Here is an 18,446-nt window from a genome sequence, read left to right as displayed (position 1 = left end):
ACCATTGCTACTGAAACACTCTGATGTAATCACACTTACTAGGGCCTTTAGTCATTTTATATGGAGAGGAAAACGTCCTAGGATTAGCCTTGACAAACTTATGTCGTCCAAGGATGATGGAGGCATCAATTTTCCAAGTATCAGGAATTACAACCTTGCTTGCCTTTCTCGCTACATAATTGACTGGCTCCACAAAAGACATACGTACTCTGATTACTCTTTGGAATCAGACTATGCTTACTCCTTTAATTTAACTGCTCTTCTACACTCTCGCTACTCTTCTCTTCCCCCAGCAATCAAAAAATCAGTAACTTTTAAAGACACCATTTCCGCTTGGAAAGCAGTTAGAAATTCTGAAAGAAAGGCCATATTTTTTTCTAAGCACCTGCCGCTATGGCGGAATCCGGAATTTCCACAGGGCAGTGAAAATAAATTATTTCTTAAATGGCAGCAAGCAGGTATACATAACATATCTCACCTACTTCACCCAATCGATATGAGATGGTTGACGTTCCCAGAATGTATAGATAAATATGATCTACCTCTACAGCATGGCCTCCAATTTGAACAAATTAGATTATCCATTATGTCAAACTTAAAGGATGTTGCCTTCGAGACCTTTTAAAACGAACTAGATATAATTTTACTATCTCCAACTGGTACTCCCTCAATTTCTAGTCTTTACTCGGCTATGAAATCCAATCTATTAAAAAGATACACCCTGACATTTTCTTTAAATATTGGAAGCAGCAACTTGAAGACGTTGAAATCCCTACTAAGATCAGATTAGGCTGGAAAATATTTAGAAAATACATTATAAAACGAATCATGGAGAGAGACTCAGTATAAAATAATACAAGGGCCATTTACGCTTTTAATATACCGAAAAAAGATCCCTTGTCAAATAGGATGATTGCATGCCCTAAATGTCATCACCCATACTCTGATATTATGGACGGCTTATGGTCCTGCCCTGATTCAACAGTATACTGGAATCGAGTCTCAGATGTGATAAATACTATATGGGGCCCAGGATACACTCTCTCCATATGTAGCCCTACTACATCATTGGAATAACCAAGAAAATCCTGACCAAAAATCAAAAGGCCCCCCAAAACTGCTTCATACTCTACTCTTCCTGGCAAAAAAACAGTTACTTAAACATTGTCTGGATCCTATCATTCCCCCTATAGCAGAGCTAATAATCCAAATGAAACATTTTATGGGAGTAGAGCAATTAGATACCCTTAGTAACAAAGAACAACAAGCTGGCAAATTTCTATCAAAATGGAAGCAGTTTATTATAACATGCTGTTCTCTGTCTGAAAAGAATAAAACTGTCCAGCCATTTACCTCTACAGAATGGTATATTCTGGAGGATCTAAATAATAACCTAGGACTCTTACGTGTTAACTAAAGCAGGGGAGATAATCATCACAATTTATCGATATTTACTTAATTCCATCGACTGTAGATGACTGTAACTTGCTAATATTTAATTTTTATATTTTTGTTTAGATGTCTATTTGTTAAGCCTGCTAACCGGAACTTATTGATTATTCATTGTGCCTGAACTGTGTACAAGCTCCTTATTATGTGCATCCTGGCTATGCTTTATATGTCTTTCTATGATTTGTTCTTCTGAAAAAAACAAATAAAAATGAAGTTTGAAAAAAATAAAAAATAAACTTATTATGGTTCCCAGAATATCACAGCAAAAAAGTATGGTATTTTTTTTTAAATTGTTATTTCCTTATACTAGTATAAGTAGTATAACATGAAAAACTATATAAATTGGGAATCAAACTAATCCTATTTACCTACAGAAGAAAGTTAACTTGTCAATCATACTGCACAGTAAACAATGTAGAACAAAAATAAAATTAAAACAAAATTCCAGATTCAATGTATTTTTTTCATCTTTTGTTGCCAAAATTAAAATTATATCATTAAAAATTACAGCTTAACATGCTAAAGATAAGCCATCACACTGTTCTGTTGATAGAAAGTTGCAAAACTTATGACTGTCAAAATAAGGCAACACAAAAACATGTAATTTTTTTTCAAAGAGTATTGTACAAAAGTAAAAACATACTGTAAATAAAACTAAAATAATTTGGTATCACCATAATCATACTGATCAAAAGAACAAAGTTTGTTTTGTTTGTGCAGTTCAATTATATAAAATAGAGTTAATAAATATAGTTAAAAAGTTAAATGTACTTCTAAATAATGTCACTGAACAATACAACTCATCCTGAAAAAGAAAATTAAGTCTACTCTTTTGCAATTTTATGTCAAAAAGGTCAAAATTGGCCACAGATGAAAGGGTTAAAAGACATGCTTCCCGAAAAAAAGGTCCAATGGGAGCTTAAAGCACGTTTTGGACTTTGGCTTGTCAGGAGCATGTCTGATTCCCATTTATTGCATAAAAATATGATGGTTGTGTTATAAATAAAGTCATGATACCTTTCTTCATTTTTATTCTATTCTCAGAAGGAAACACACAGAAGAGAAAGAGGTAGAACTGGAGAGATCAGCAGCTATGCATTTCTTTTCCATTAATTTTTATTGATAATTTTTTATAAAACAGAGGAAAGGATAAGGGAGTGAGGGAGGGAAATAAGGGAGGACAATAAAGCAAGCACAGATAAGGGAAGGTATAGTATCCAAAACATAATGATACCTTAGTACATGAGTAATAATCATTAAAGAACAATTACAAATAATAAACAATCAATATTCACCCAATAACAGAGTACAAATCTTTTACACGCAAAGGAGTTTTAAGAGAAAGTATCAGACCAAAGATCCCATTTCTTGGTATGTTTAGGCAGACAATTATTTATAATAGCAAATCTAAGTTCAAATTCCCTGTGTGTACAAATTTTGTCGATAATATCTGATAGTTTGGGAAGGTCTGTTTTCTTCCAAAAGAAGGCAAATGAGTTTTTGACAAGAAATATGTGTATGAGGAGACGCCTGCAATGAGGTTCCAGAGTTTCTAAGTCAATAGATAATAGGGCCATCTGTGGGGTGATTTTTAGTGACCTGTTGAGTAATCGGTTTATGAGGGAGAAGATTTGATCCCATAAGGTTTTGATTTTCGGGCAGGACCAAAAGATGTGTAATAGGTAAGCTTTAATACCGCAATCTCTCCAACACAATGGAGATGATTCAGAACTAATATGGGATAATCTAGAGGGGGTGTAGTACCATCTAGTCAAAATTTTATAGTAAGACTCTTGAAGAGATGTTGATATAGTAGCTGAGTAGGAGTAGTTTATAGCAGCTTCCCATTGTTCTAAATCTGGAGAAATTTTTAAATCAGATTCCCATTTGGCGAAATATGAATTTTCAACGAATTCAGAGTCGTTGTTAAACCAGGAATATAATTTTTTTGCGCCGCAAAACAGGTTGTGGTTAATATTGCAAAGGAGTATAGCTGATTGTTCAGAGATTTGCAGCTATGCATTTCTAAGCCTCAGTGACTAAAATTATAATTTCTGCTAGAAAAGAGTTTTTTTCACATTAAATTCTTTGAAAAATGGATCAGCATAAAGGGTCATCTGCACATACAGTACAGACCAAAAGTTTGGACACACCTTCTCATTTAAAGATTTTTCTGTATTTTCATGACTATGAAACTTGCACATTCACACGGAAGGCATCAAAGCTATGAATTAACACATGTGGAATTATATACTTAACAAAAAAGTGTGAAGCAACTGAAAATATGTCTTATATTCTAGGTTCTTCAAAGTAGCCACCTTTTGCTTTGATGACTGCTTTGCACACTCTTGGCATTCTCTTGATGAGCTTCAAGAGGTAGTCACCGGAAATGGTTTACAATTCACAGGTGTGCCCTGTCAGGTTTAATAAGTGGGATTTCTTGCCTTATAAATGGGGCTAGGACCATCAGTTGTGTTGTGCAGAAGTCAGGTGGATACACAGCTGATAGTCCTACTGAATAGACTGTTAGAATTTGTATTATGGCAAGAAAAAAGCAGCTAAGTAAAGAAAAACGAGTGGCCGTCATTACTTTAAGAAATGAAGGTCAGTCAGTCCGAAAAATTGGCCAAACTTTGAAAGCGTCGCCAAGTGCAGTTGCAAAAACCATCAAGCGCTACAAAGAAACTGGCTCACATGAGGACCGCCCCAGGAAAGGAAGACCAAGAGTCACCTCTGCTTTTGAGGATAAGTTTATCCGAGTCACCATCCTCAGAAATCGCAAGTTAACAGCAGCTCAGATTAGAGACCAGGTCAATGCCACACAGAGTTCTAGCAGCAGACACATCTCTTCAACAACTGTTAAGAGGAGACTTTGGGCAGCAAGCCTTCATGGTAAAATAGCTGCTAGGAAACCACTGCTAAGGACAGGCAACAAGCAGAAGAGACTTGTTTGGGCTAAAGAACACAAGGAATGGACATTAGACCAGTGGAAATCTGTGCTTTGCACTGATGAGTCCAAATTTGAGATCTTTGGTTCCAAATACCATGTCTTTGTGCGACGCAGAAAAGGTGAACGGATGGACTCTACATGCCTGGTTCCCACCGTGAAGCATGGAGGATTAGGTGTGATGGTGTGGGGGTGCTTTGCTGGTGACACTGTTGGGGATTTATTCAAAATTGAAGGCATACTGAACCAGCATGGCTACCACAGCATCTTGCAGCGGCATGCTATTCCATCCGGTTTGCGTTTAGTTGGACCATCATTTATTTTTCAACAGGACAATGATCCCAAACGCACCTCCAGGCTGTGTAAGGGCTATTTGACCAAGAAGGAGAGTGATGGGGTGCTACTCCAGATGACCTGGCCTCCACAGTCACCAGACCTGAGCCAAATCAAGATGGTTTGGGGTGAGCTGGACCACAGAGTGAAGGCAAAAGGGCCAACAAGTGCTAAGCATCTCTGGGAACTCCTTCAAGATTGTTGGAAGACCATTTCCGGTGACTACCTCTTGAAGCTCATCAAGAGAATGCCAAGAGTGTGCAAAGCAGTCATCAAAGCAAAAGGTGGCTACTTTGAAGAACCTAGAATATAAGACATATTTTCAGTTGTTTCACACTTTTTTGTTAAGTATATAATTCCACATGTGTTAATTCATAGTTTTGATGCCTTCAGTGTGAATGTACAATTTTCATAGTCATGAAAATACAGAAAAATCTTTAAATGAGATGGCGTGTCCAAACTTTTGGTCTGCACTGTATCTCGAACACAAAAGGTGCTAAAAGACACCTCTAGTAAAATCAGATCCGTTCAAAATGGAACAAAAACGAATACAAAATGTTAACCAAAGTTCCTCTTTTTCAAAGGATTGGCCAAATGGATCTGTTTAAATAAAGAAGAAATTAAATCTGGTTTTCATTTGGTGTTTGTTTGTATACTCTAGTTATGTTTCTATTTTTTTCCTTAAATTGGATCAGTTACAAGTGGATGCCAAACGGACTTGTTATATACAGTTGCTTGCGAAAGTATTCACCCCTTTGGCATTTTACCTATTTTGTTACAATAGAACCTGTGTTTAAATAGTTTTTGTAATCCGATTTGAATGTGATGCATCAGCACTAAAAAGTCTAAGTTGGTGAAGTGAAGTGAGAAAAATATAGCTATGAATTAAATTTATGGGATCAAATAAGTAAAAATTGGCGTGTGCATATGTATTCGCCCCTTTTGCTATGAAGCCCCTAAAAATTTCTGGTGCAAGCAATTACCTTCACAAGTCACATGCTTAGTGAAAGGAAGTCCACCTGTGTGCAATCTAAGTGTCACATGGTCTATCTATATACAGACACCTTTTCTGAAAGGCCACAGAGGCTGCAACACCATTAAGCAAGAGGTTCCACTAACCAAACTACACCATAAAGACCAAGGAGATTGCTAAACAAGTCAGGGACAAAATTGTTGAGAAGTACAAGTCAGGCTTGGGTTATGAAAAAAAATATCCCAATCTCTGAGGATACTCCAGAGCACCATCAAATCCATTATCTTCAAATGGAAAGAACATGGTACTACAACAAACCTGCAAGAGCGGGCCGCCCACCAAAACTCTCAGCCCGGGCAAGGAGGGCATTAATCAGAGAAGCAGCAAAGAGACCAAAGGTGACCCTGAAGAAGCTGCACAGTTCCCAAGCAGACACTGGAGTATCTGTCCATACGGCCACAGTAAGCTGTACACTTCATAGAGGTGGCCCCTTATGGAAGAATGGGCAGAAGAAAACATTTACTTACACACAAAAACTATAAGACTCGTTTTGAGTTTGCCAAAAGACATGTGGGAAACTCCCTAAATGTATGGATGAAGGTGCTGTGGTCAGATGAGACCAAAATTTAACTTTTTGGCCACCAAGTTAAACGCTATGTCTGGCACCAAACCAACACAGCTCATCACCCCAAGAGCACCATCCCCATACTGAAACATGGTGGTGGCAGCATCATGCTATGGGGATGTTTTTTGGCAGCAGAGACAGGGAAAATGGTCCGAGTCGAGGGGAAGATGGATGGTGCGAAATACAGGCATATTCTTGAGCAAAACCTGTTTGTCAGTGATTTGAGACTGGGACGGAGGTTCACCTTCCAATGAGACAGTGACCTAAAGTATACCGCTAAAGAAACACTTGAGAGGTTTAAGGGGAAACATGTAAATGTTTTTGTGTGGCCTAGTAAAGCCCAGACCTTAATCCAATTGAGAATCTGTGGTCAGACTTGAAGATTGCTGTTCACCAGAGGAAACTATCTAGCTTGAAAAGGCTGGAGCAGTTTTTGCCATGAGGAATGGACAAAAATTCCTGTGGCAAGATGTGAAAAGCTCATAGAGACTTAATCCAAAGCAATTTGCAGTTGTAATTGCAGCAAAAAGAGGCTCTACAAAGCACTGTACTGACTTTAGGGAGGAGAATAGTTATGCACACTGAAGTTTTCAGTTATTTCGTCCTATTTGTTGTTTGCTGCACAATAAAATGAAAACCAAATGATTACAGTGGTAGTCATGTTCTTTACATGAACTGATCCAAACCCTCAAAAAAATCAGTTAAATTCCAGGTTGTGAGTTAGCAAAACACGAAAAATGCCAAGAGGGTGAGCACTTTCGCAAGCCACTGTATACATAGTTACATGGTTATATAGGTTGATAAAAGACACAGGTCCATCAGATTCTACCATTCTCCACCAGTTATATATTCTGCATCCCACAATGCTATTTGTTGTGAGAAAAGCATCCAGCCCTTTTTTTAAATGTGGTTGTAGTATCTCTCATTACTACTTCTTGTGGTCGGCATTCCACAGACTGATTGCTCTAACTTTAAAGAATCCTTTCCTATTTAGCTGCCGAAGTCGCATTTCTTCCATGCTCAATGAGTGCACCCTGATCCTCTGTAAAATCTTTTCAAGGAATAAGTCATGTGCTAGTCCTTTGTACTGACCACACATATATTTATACATGTAAATGTGATCTCCTCTGAGACCTCTTTTTTTCTAAGCTAAGCAAGCTCAACTTTTCCAACCTCTCATCATATGAGATGCCTTCCATCCCTTGTAATAATCTAGTTGCTGCCTTTAAACTGACTCTAAACTTCTGAATATCCTTTTTAAAATGTGGACTCACCAGTGATTTATAAAGTGGTAACAATACATTAGGATCACAGGATTTTATAGCTCTCTTTTTATACACCCTAAAATATTCTTTACTTTTGCAGCCACTGTTTGACATGGAGTACTGCTGCTCAGCTTACTTGAAACCAGAATACACAAGTCCTTTTCCTTTTCTGTAGTTCCGAGTATACTCCCATTAAATGTATATGCAGCAATAGGATTACTCCGTCCTAGGTGCATTACTCTACAGGGTGGGCTATTTATATGGATACACCTAAATTAAATGGGATTGGCTGGTGATATCAACTTCCTGTTTGTGGCACATTAGTATATGGGAGGGGGGAAAACTTTTCCAGATGGGTGGTGACCATGGTGGCCATTTTGAAGTCGGACATTTTGGATCCAACTTTATTTTTTTCAATGGGAAGAGGGTCATGTGTCATTAAACCTATTGAGAATTTCATAAGAAAAACAATGGTGTGCTTGGTTTTAACGTAACTTTATTCTTTCATGAGTTTTTTACAAGTTTATGACCACTTATAAAATGTGTTCAAAATGCTGCCCATTGTGTTGGATTGTCAATGCAACCCTCTTCTCCCACTCTTGACACTGATAGCAACACCGCAGAAGAAATGCTAGCACAGGCTTCCAGTATCCGTTGTTTCAGATGCTGCACATCTCTTATCTTCACAGCATAGACAATTGCCTTCAGATGACCTCAAAGATAAAAGTCTAAGGGGGACATATCGGGAGACCTTAGTGGCCATTCAACTGGCCCACGACGACCAATCCACTTTCCAGGAAACTGTTCATTAGAGGAAAAAAACACTGGAAAAAAACACAAGTGTGTATTGTAGTAAGTTCTCCAGCATGAAATCCAAACGAGGGAAGTCAGCAGAAGGACCATAGAATGGCAGACCATTCGGTGAAAATACATGTGAACAAAAAGAGAACAACCGAACATGCGGTCCTTAGATGAATTAAAGAACAATTGGACAGGTTTTGAGAATAAAGTAAAATACCTTTAATCAGAAAAAATGGAACATTATACAAGAAAAATACGTGCGCAGTACACAATTAATATTAACAAATTGACGAAGGACGGTGGTCCGATACGCGCGTCGGGGTATACGCTGTGCGGTGCCATTTGCTACCCTAGGTATGTCCTGTTTCATGATATGACATGATGTGATTTTGTTTAAATCCCTATACATTGTAGTTCCTTGTCCCACCTGGGACTGTTAGTTCCACGTATATGTGCATGGAGTTTTGGTGCTGCACACACTTGATAGTATATACACACACTTTTGACGTAAATAACTTTATTATACGTGTGTGTTATCGCTACCATCTCCTTGCCCATTCACACTGGTTTGGATTATCCTACTTACTTATAGACATTACCTTTTTCCCTCGTGGAATCTTATAGTGTGGAACAGTGTTCTAATTACTTTGTATATACATTTCGGCGTAAATTATTACATATATTTCATATATTTATGGGATTTTAATTAAATTATTTGATATGTTTGACATATTAAAATAGAGTATTGAAAATGCATTTTTTAATTAATTGTGTACTGCGCACAAATTTTTCTTGTATAATGTACCATTTTTTCTGATTAAAAGGTATTTTACTTTATTCTCAAAACCTGTCCAATTGTTCTTTAATTCATCTAAGGACCGCATGTTCAGTTGTTCTCTTTTTGTTCACAGGAAACTGTTCATGTAGGAATGCTCGGACCTGACACCCATAATGTGGTGGTGCACCATCTTGTTGGAAAAACTTCGGGAACGTGCCATCTTCAGTGCATAAAAAGGTCAACACATCATCATGTAGCAATTTCAGATATCCAGTGGCATTGAGGTTTCCATTGATGAAGAATGGCCCCACTATCTTTGTACCCCATATACCACACCATACCATCAAGACACGAGATGTGCAGCATCTGACACAACAGATACTGGAAGCCTGTGCTAGCATTTCTTCTGTGATGTTGCTATCAGTGTGTCAAGAGTGGGAGAAGAGGGTTGCATTGACAATCCAACACAATGGGCAGCATTTTGAACACATTTTATAATTGGTCATAAACTTGTAAAAAAATCATGAAAGAATAAAGTTACGTTAAAACCAAGCACACCATTGTTTTTCTTATGAAATTCTCAATAGGTTTGATGTGTCACATGACCCTCTTCCCATTGAAAAAAATAAAGTTGGATCCAAAATGGCCAACTTCAAAATGGCCGCCATGGTTACCAACCATCTGGAAAAGTTTTCCCCCTCCCATATACTAATGTGCCACAAACAGGAAGTTTATATCACCAACCATCCCCATTTAAATTTAGGTGTATCCATATAAATGGCCCACCCTGTACATTTATCAACATTAAACCTCATATGAAAAGTGTTTGCCCATTCAGACATCTTATCCAGATCATTTGTAATATTATACTGTCAAGCTCAGTTTTTATTATCCTTCATAGTTTTGTCATCAGCACAGACGTAGGCCTCATTCAAAGGTCAGTATTTTTTTCAATCAGCGTTTGTATGTCAAAACCAGCAGCGTCTCCAAAACGCAGAACAGGTGTCAATCTTTCAATTATAGTTTTTCTCTATAAGTTCCACTTTTGGCTTTGGCATACAAGCACTGATGCAAAAATACTGACGTGTGAATGAGGCCTAACACTTTGCTCTCAATCCCATCCACATGTAAATTAATAAAGAGATTTAAAATAATTGATCCTAACACAGATCCTTGTGGTCCCTTTGCCGACTTTGTCCCATTTAGAAAATGTATCACTTAAATAATTTTTGTTTCCTGTCCTTTAATCCGTTTTATACTCATGTTCATATGATTTGAGAATCAGAAAAAAACTTTGATATTCTGGGCGCTGCCAGTGAATGAATAATGTCCAAGGTCAAATAGATGAAGAGTTTTTATTGTATTACATGTTTCGGAGTTGATCCAACTCCTTCCTCAGATACTTGGATTATCTCCGAAACACGTAATACAATAAAAACTATTCATCTATCTGACTTTGGACATTATTCATTCACTGGCAGCGCCCAAAATATCCCACATTTTTTTCTGATTCTCAAACACTCATTCCAATTCCGGCATTACACACCTAGGAACCAGCAGTTGGATCTGCAGCCGTCTCTAGTGGACTCACAGGCCCTCTCCAGCATTGCACTATCTGGTATTGAAACTCGATCCACAGATTTACATGAGGAGTGCTTTCCCCCTTTTTCGTATAACATGTGCATATAGTGTCCCCTAGTTCCTGCTTATGGAGCTTTAGTACAAGGCTGTGGTGTGGTACAGGATCAACTTGAATAACTGTCATGGTAGTGTCTATCCCAAACTCTGAAGAACTTTACTGCTACAGTCCATGCAGTTTTAGAATATAGGAACTTTCACTGACTGAGATGGTGACACACTTAAGTGAACATAAAGGTAAGTAATTAGGGTTACCAAGTGATCACATGACCTAACTGAGAAAAACTCCATGAATTTTCATACAGAAATTAAAAACTGTATAAAGCTTAAACTAGCTCAATTATATGTACTGAGAGATTAGCAACAATAACAGCAATTCATTAGTAACATAATGAAATTAGAATAAAAATCTTGATAATTCAACTTTAAAACATTAGCACAAATGGTCATAAATATAAGGCTGAGTTCACATGAATCTGTTAATTATTGGGGCAGTCAGGCCTGTGGCAGCTCTGTGCACTTCTCGGTATTCAGGACAGTGTGTGCATGAAATGACGTGGGTTGGAGTCGTGGTATTGCAACCACTAGGGACAGCACCGGCAAGTAGTGTAGTCTGTAATCAGCCAGAGGTTGATACATGGGAGCAGCAGTATAGTTTGAAAGATAAGCAGATTCTGTAGTCAGGAATCAGCCAGAGGTCGGTACACGAGAGCAGCAGTGTAGTTGGAAGGATAAGCAGGTTGAATAGTCAGGAATCAGCCAGAGGTCAGTACACGGGAGCAGCAGTATAGTATGAAGGATAAGCTATTTGCAGAGTCAGGAATCTGCCAGAGGTCGGTACACGGGAGCAGCAGTATAGTATGAAGGATAAGCAGGTTGCGTAGTCAGGAATCAGCCAGAAGTCGGTACATGGGAGCAGCAGTGTAGTATAAAGGACTAGATGGTGGCCCGATTCTAATGCATCGGGTATTCTAGAATAGGTATGCGGCCGACGGGGCGCAATTAGCAGAGCGGTGTTTAAATTTGGCGGCAAAATCGCTGATTGGACGCATCTGGCGTCCGCGACCAATTAGCACAGCAGTGTTTAAAGGTCGCGGCAAGATCGGTGATTGGTCGCGGCCGCTATTTAAATGTGGCGCCCAAATCGGTGATTGGTCACGGTCAGCGTCCGTGACCAATCAGCACAGCAGTGTTTAAATGTGGCGCTAAGATCTGTGATTGGTCGCGGCCGCTATTTAAATGTGGCGCCCAAATCGGTGATTGGTCGCGGGCAGCGGCCGCGACCAATCAGCAGAGCGGTGTTTAACTTTAGCGCCAAGATCACTGATTGGTCGCGCTCTCCGCACAAGACCAATCAGCGAATCGTATTGGTGAGGAGCGGGGAGCGGAATCGTATTAGTGAGGAACGGGGAGCGCCGCTGCCTGTGCGGATACTTCCACTCTGAGAAGCCGGGAGATGAGCGACTGCTCGCAGCAGAAGTATCCCGACCCGCAGCGCCGCTCCCCGGTCCTCCCTTCACACCCTAGCCGCTGATGTCCCCACAGTATCCGCATAGTGTTACAAAGGTCCGGACATTTGTGTGAAAAATCGCTGAATGGTCGCTGGCGCTGCCCGCGACCAATCACCGATTTGGGCGCCAAATTTAAATATCGGCCGCGACCAATCACCGATCTTGGCTCCACATTTAAACACCGCTATGCTGATTGGTCGCGGACGCTATTTGAATTTGGCGCCCAAATCAGTGATTGGTCGCGGGCAGCGCCCGCGACCAATCAACGATTTTTAACACAAATGTCCGGACCTTTGTAACACCATGCGGATACTGTGGGGACATCAGCGGCTAGGGTGTGAAGGGAGGACCGGGGAGCGGCGCTGCGAGTCCGGATACTTCTGCTGCGAGCAGTCGCTCATCTCCCGGCTTCTCGGAGTGGAAGTAGCCGCACAGGCAGCGGTGCTCCCCGGCCCTCACTAATACGATTCCGCTCCCCGCTCACCAATACGATTCGCTGATTGGTCGCGTGCGGAGAGCGCGACCAATCAGTGATCTTGGCGCTAAAGTTAAACACCGCTGTGCTGATTGGTCGCCGACGCTGTGCGCGACCAATCACCGATTTGGGCGGCACATTTAAATAGCGTCCGCGACCAATCAGTACAGCGGTGTTTAAATGTGGAGCCAAGATCGGTGATTGGTCGCGGGCAGCGCCAGCGACCAATCAGCATTTTTTAACACAAATGTCCGGACCTTTATAACACCATGCAGATACTGTGGGGACATCAGCGGCTAGGGTGTGAAGGGAGGACCGGGGAGCGGCGCTGCGGGTCCGGATACTTCTGCTCCGAGCGCTCGCTCATGTCCCGGGTTCTCGGAGCGGAAGTATCCGCACAGGCAGCGCCGCTGACATCCATGCGGCTAGGGCGTGAAGGGAGGACCGGGGAGCGGCGCTGCGGGTCCAATTGGTCGCGGCCGCTATTTAAATGTGCCGCACAAATCGTTGATTGGTCGCGGACTTGGCCCGCGACCAATCACTGATCTTGCGGCTAAAGTTAAACACTACTGTGCTGATTGGTCGCGGACACTGCCCGCGACCAATCACCGATTTGGGCGCCAAATTTAAATATCGGCCGCGACCAATCACCGATTTGGGCGCCAAATTTAAATATCGGCCGCGACCAATCACCGATCTTGGCTCCACATTTAAACACCGCTGTGGTGATTGGTCGCAGCCGATATTTAAATTTGGCGCCCAAATCGGTGAATGGTCGCGGGCAGTGTCGGCGACCAATCAGCACAATAGTGTTTAAGCTTTGCGCTAAGATCAGTGATTGGTCGGGTCCGAAGACCGCGACCAATCATCGAATCGTCTTGGTGAGGACCGGGGAGCGCCGCTGCCTGTGCGGATAATTCCGCTGCGAGAACCCGGGACATAGCGGGCGCTCGCAGCAGAAGTATCCCGACCCGCAGCGCCGCTCCCCGGTCCTCCCGCTGCTACCGGCCGGGAGATGAGCGCCTGGCGCCGCTCATCTTCCGGCTGCATCTCAGTCCCGCAGATGGGTTCGGCGGTCGGGTTCCTTCTGCTGTTGCCGGCCGGGAGATGAGCGCCTCGCGCCGGTCATCTCCCGGCGGCATCGCCGCTCAGCTCCGTCCCGCAGATGAGCCGCTAACGGCCGCCATCTTTTTTAGAAATCCCCCGGCGCTGATTGGCCGCTGCCGGACCAATGAGCGACGCGGGATTTCCTGGACAGACAGACAGACGGGATAAGACGATTATATATATATATATATATATATATATATATACATATACATACATACATACATACATATATACAGTGCCTACAAGTAGTATTCAACCCCCTGCACATTTAGCTGGTTGACACATGCGGAATTAACTTGGCATTGTGACATTTGTACTGTAGATCAGACTGGAAGTGGGAAATGCACTGCAGCAAATTTTGGTTTTGTTTTTTTTCTTTTTTAAAAACGTAAAAAGTTAATTCAGAGTGTCATTTATTATTCAACCCCTCAAACCACAAGAATTCTGTTTGGTCCCCCTAAAGTATTAATAAGTAGTTCAGGCACCAAGAATAATGAGCTTCACATGTGTGGATTAAAGATCTCTTTTGCCAGCCTTTTCTGACTAGTTAAGACCCTCCCCAAACTTGTGAACAGCACTCAGACATGGTCAACATGGGAAAGACAAAGGAGCATTCCAAGGCCATCAGAGACAAGATCGTGGAGGGTCACAAGGCTGGCAAGGGGTACAAAACCCTTTCCAAGGAGTTGGGCCTACCTGTCTCCACTGTTGGGAGCATCATCCGTAAGTGGAAGGCTTATGGAACTACTGTTAGCCTTCCACGGCCAGGACAGCCTTTGAAAGTGTCCTCCCGTGCCGAGGCCAGGCTTGTCCGAAGAGTCAAGGCTAACCCAAGGACAACAAGGAAGGAGCTCCGGGAAGATCTCATGGCAGTGGGGACATTGGTTTCAGTCAATACCATAAGTAACGTACTCCACCGCAATGGTCTCCGTTCCAGACGAGCCCGTAAGGTACCTTTACTTTCAAAGCGTCATGTCAAGGCTCGTCTACAGTTTGCTCATGATCACTTGGAGGACTCGGAGACAGACTGGTTCAAGGCTCTATGGTCTGATGAGACCAAGATCGAGATCTTTGGTGCCAACCACACACACGTGACGTTTGGAGACTGGATGGCACTGCATACAACCCCAAGAATACCATCCCTACAGTCAAGCATGGTGGTGGCAGCATCATGCTGTGGGGCTGTTTCTCTTCCAAGGGGCCTGGCCATCTGGTCCGCATCCATGGGAAGATGGATAGCACGGCCTACCTGGAGATTTTGGCCAAGAACCTCCGCTCCTCCATCAAGGATCTTAAGATGGGTCGTAATTTCATCTTCCAACAAGACAACGACCCAAAGCACACAGCCAAGAAAACCAAGGCCTGGTTCAAGAGGGAAAAAGTCAAGGTGTTGGAGTGGCCTAGTCAGTCTCCTGACCTTAACCCAATTGAAAACTTGTGGAAGGAGCTCAAGAATAAAGTCCACATGAGACACCCAAAGAACCTAGATAACTTGGAGAAGATCTGCATGGAGGAGTGGGCCAAGATAACTCCACAGACCTGTGCCGGCCTGATCAGGTCTTATAAAAGACGATTATTAGGTGTAATTGCAAACAAGGGTTATTCCACAAAATATTAAACATAGGGGTTGTATAATAATTGACCCACACTTTTATGTTTAAAATTTAATAAAATTCAACTGAGCAACATAACTTTTTGGTTTGTAAGATTTATGCTTCTGTTCATAAAACCTACTCTCGTTTGCAGTTTGAAGGCTCTAACTTATTTGCATCTTATCAAACCAGCTAAATCTGCAGGGGGTTGAATACTACTTGTAGGCTATATATATATATACTGATTGCAGAGTCAGGAATCAGCCAGAGGTCGGTACACGGGAGCAGCAGTATAGTTATGGATGAGGTAGGAAGTGAAAGAAGAGCTTTACTAAAGGCTGGGAGCTCAATAATCTTGCAAGGAAGGAAATGCAATGCCAGGTTTAAGTAGGGTGTTCAATCAGGAGATTACAGGGTGGAGGCAAGCAGGAGCAACACAGTTGCGGTACAGTGCAGAGACAAACTGGCCAGGAGGAAACAAAGCGCCCCTGATGTGAGCGCCGCATTGCGCATGCCCAGGAAATGAGTTAGACCAGTGCACGTCACAGGGCCCTGTGACGTGCAAGGGAGGGTGGGAACATGCTAAATAAGCAGATAGGCGGGGATTTCTTGGTGTCCGGGGGACGCCAAGCATCTGAAAACAGATTTTATAAAACTCCCATTTCACTGCAAGCAGACCTCTACTATGGGCCATACAGGTATGTATAGATTTACTTTTCTATACCCTGTATGCCCATATTAGTGGTCTCCTATCTCCCAGGGGGTGACAGATTTCCTTTTAACCTCATATCTGCATGTGGAAAATCACCCATGTAAATTAGCCCATCGACTTACATATGTTTGTTGCCCTTGTGCAGACTGCTATGCACACGGATAGCACAAAAACTGAAATTTATGCTTTTCTCAACTAGTTTTGGCTGATAAATGATTTCCTCTCCAACCAAGGTGACATAGTATTGAAGCTTGGTAAGTTTTACTATACACTCTCATGTTGATTTTTCTACTTTGGTAACCCTGTGCTTGTAAGCATAATTTGATTTCAAATATTTATGTGATCTATCAACCCCTTTAGATCTACAAAAATATGTCTACAAATGGACTGTATGTCACCTGATGGGCAGTTTTGATTGATACATTTCTAATCATGACTTGATAATTCCTTTGGCTGTTAGAAGAGATTTCTATTGACTTCTTTCCTATTGGCTTCTTACTTTTGTCTTATTAGCACATCAATCTTTTGGGTCAGTTTTTGTAAGATAGAACAAGTACTGGAACCTACATAGCAAAACATATTATGGAAACACTTGCACTTCTTCAGTTTTTTTGGACCCGCTTTTGATTTTGGCTTACAAAATACTAATTCAAAATACAGACCAGAACACTGATGTGTGAAAATGGCTTAGGGTTGTATGAGTGAGTTCTCTTGGGAAATTAGAAACAATCTGTATCTTACTTATTCCACATGTATCCCGCATTTAAATATGGACATGAATTAGAATTGATATTGGTAATCATTAAATACATTTAGACTCTACATAAGCCGGTCTTTTCTAATCAACCCCAATCTAATATGAAGTAACTATCAATTTTCATTTTAGAACACGCTGAATAAATCCCAAAGAGGATAAATCCTGTTAATTGGTTGGGGCTTCTGGATAATTAAGTATTCTACATAGGAATAAAACCCAGAAGTAGGTATAAAGGAAACATTTCTAAACTTTCTTCTAGGATCAATTCTAATTTTTATGGTAAATAAAAGCATCAAAAGTATTCCTGTGAATATTACCAGTACTTCTGTAAAACAAGATAGTCTGCTGGATTTATTACACCTATATTCTTATTTTTCATTACAGTCTGTGAGGCAGTACTGGATTAGACTTCGGCCAAATCAAAGCAAATTAAATCAGGCTTAATCCCTTTCAGCAAATCTATCATGTCACTGGCACGGTCATTATTTCAGTTAATGGAAATGGGACATAAATGACATTCCTCAGTGTTCAGAGTATACAGTAAATGATATACAGGACAGTATTTGATTTTAATCTGCAATCTACAGTATATTTCCAGTGCCGGATTAAACTATGTGGAGCCCCCTAGGCAGCTGATATTTTGGGGCCTCCACAGCAAATTATCTCCTAATATGTTAACTAACAACAATTTTAATACAGTAATTAGATATTGTTGAACAGAACAAAAATTAGGTTAAACTTTATTAGAACCCAGAAAAGGTGATTAATTATCATGACATCTGGTGTAGGTCTATACGCAGGGCTGTGGAGTCGGTAAACCAAACCTTCGACTCAGACTCCTCAATTTCCATGACACCGACTCCATGACTCCGACTCCCTCATACATGGCTCATGTTTAAGTGATAAATTTACTGTAGCACAGATTCATCTCAGCTAAAAGTCTAGACCCTTAGATCAGGAGTAGGACATTTCATAACTTTCTAATGGAAACTAATTCTTATGGAAACATTTCCAGCACATCCTGCATTGTACTACTGTACCCAATTTATTATATATTTTAGGAGCCGGTCCATTTTATACCGACTCCAACTCCTCCTAAATGGACACCGACTCCGACTCCACAGCCCTGTCTATATGTATTCATCTGTGTTCCCGACGATTCTGCTCATGAATGTTCTATTATGATCTAGGATTAGAGAGAAGTCGCAGCCACTTAAGTTTTCCTTCACTCCCACTCCCTGTTCTGGCCAATCACACAGTTACCACGCCCAATCGAATAGATTCCATTGCTGTACTACTCACGAATTCTGAAATATACCCAACTGTCATAGAGGAAAATTAAAATATATAAGAGGGGGGACATATCACCCTCATATTGAACATATGGGATTAATTATAACTGGGGAACTGAGAAACTACCATATTTTTCAGACTAAAAGACGCACCGGACCATAAGACGCACCTAGGTTTTAGAGGA

Source organism: Phyllobates terribilis, unplaced genomic scaffold (assembly GCF_046119375.1).
Source record: "Phyllobates terribilis strain yellow unplaced genomic scaffold, ASM4611937v1 Scaffold_2__4_contigs__length_985480577, whole genome shotgun sequence".
NCBI classification, from domain to species: Eukaryota; Metazoa; Chordata; class Amphibia; order Anura; family Dendrobatidae; genus Phyllobates; species Phyllobates terribilis.
The sequence above is the reverse complement of the archived record's forward strand: the minus strand, read 5'-3'. Positions refer to the sequence as shown.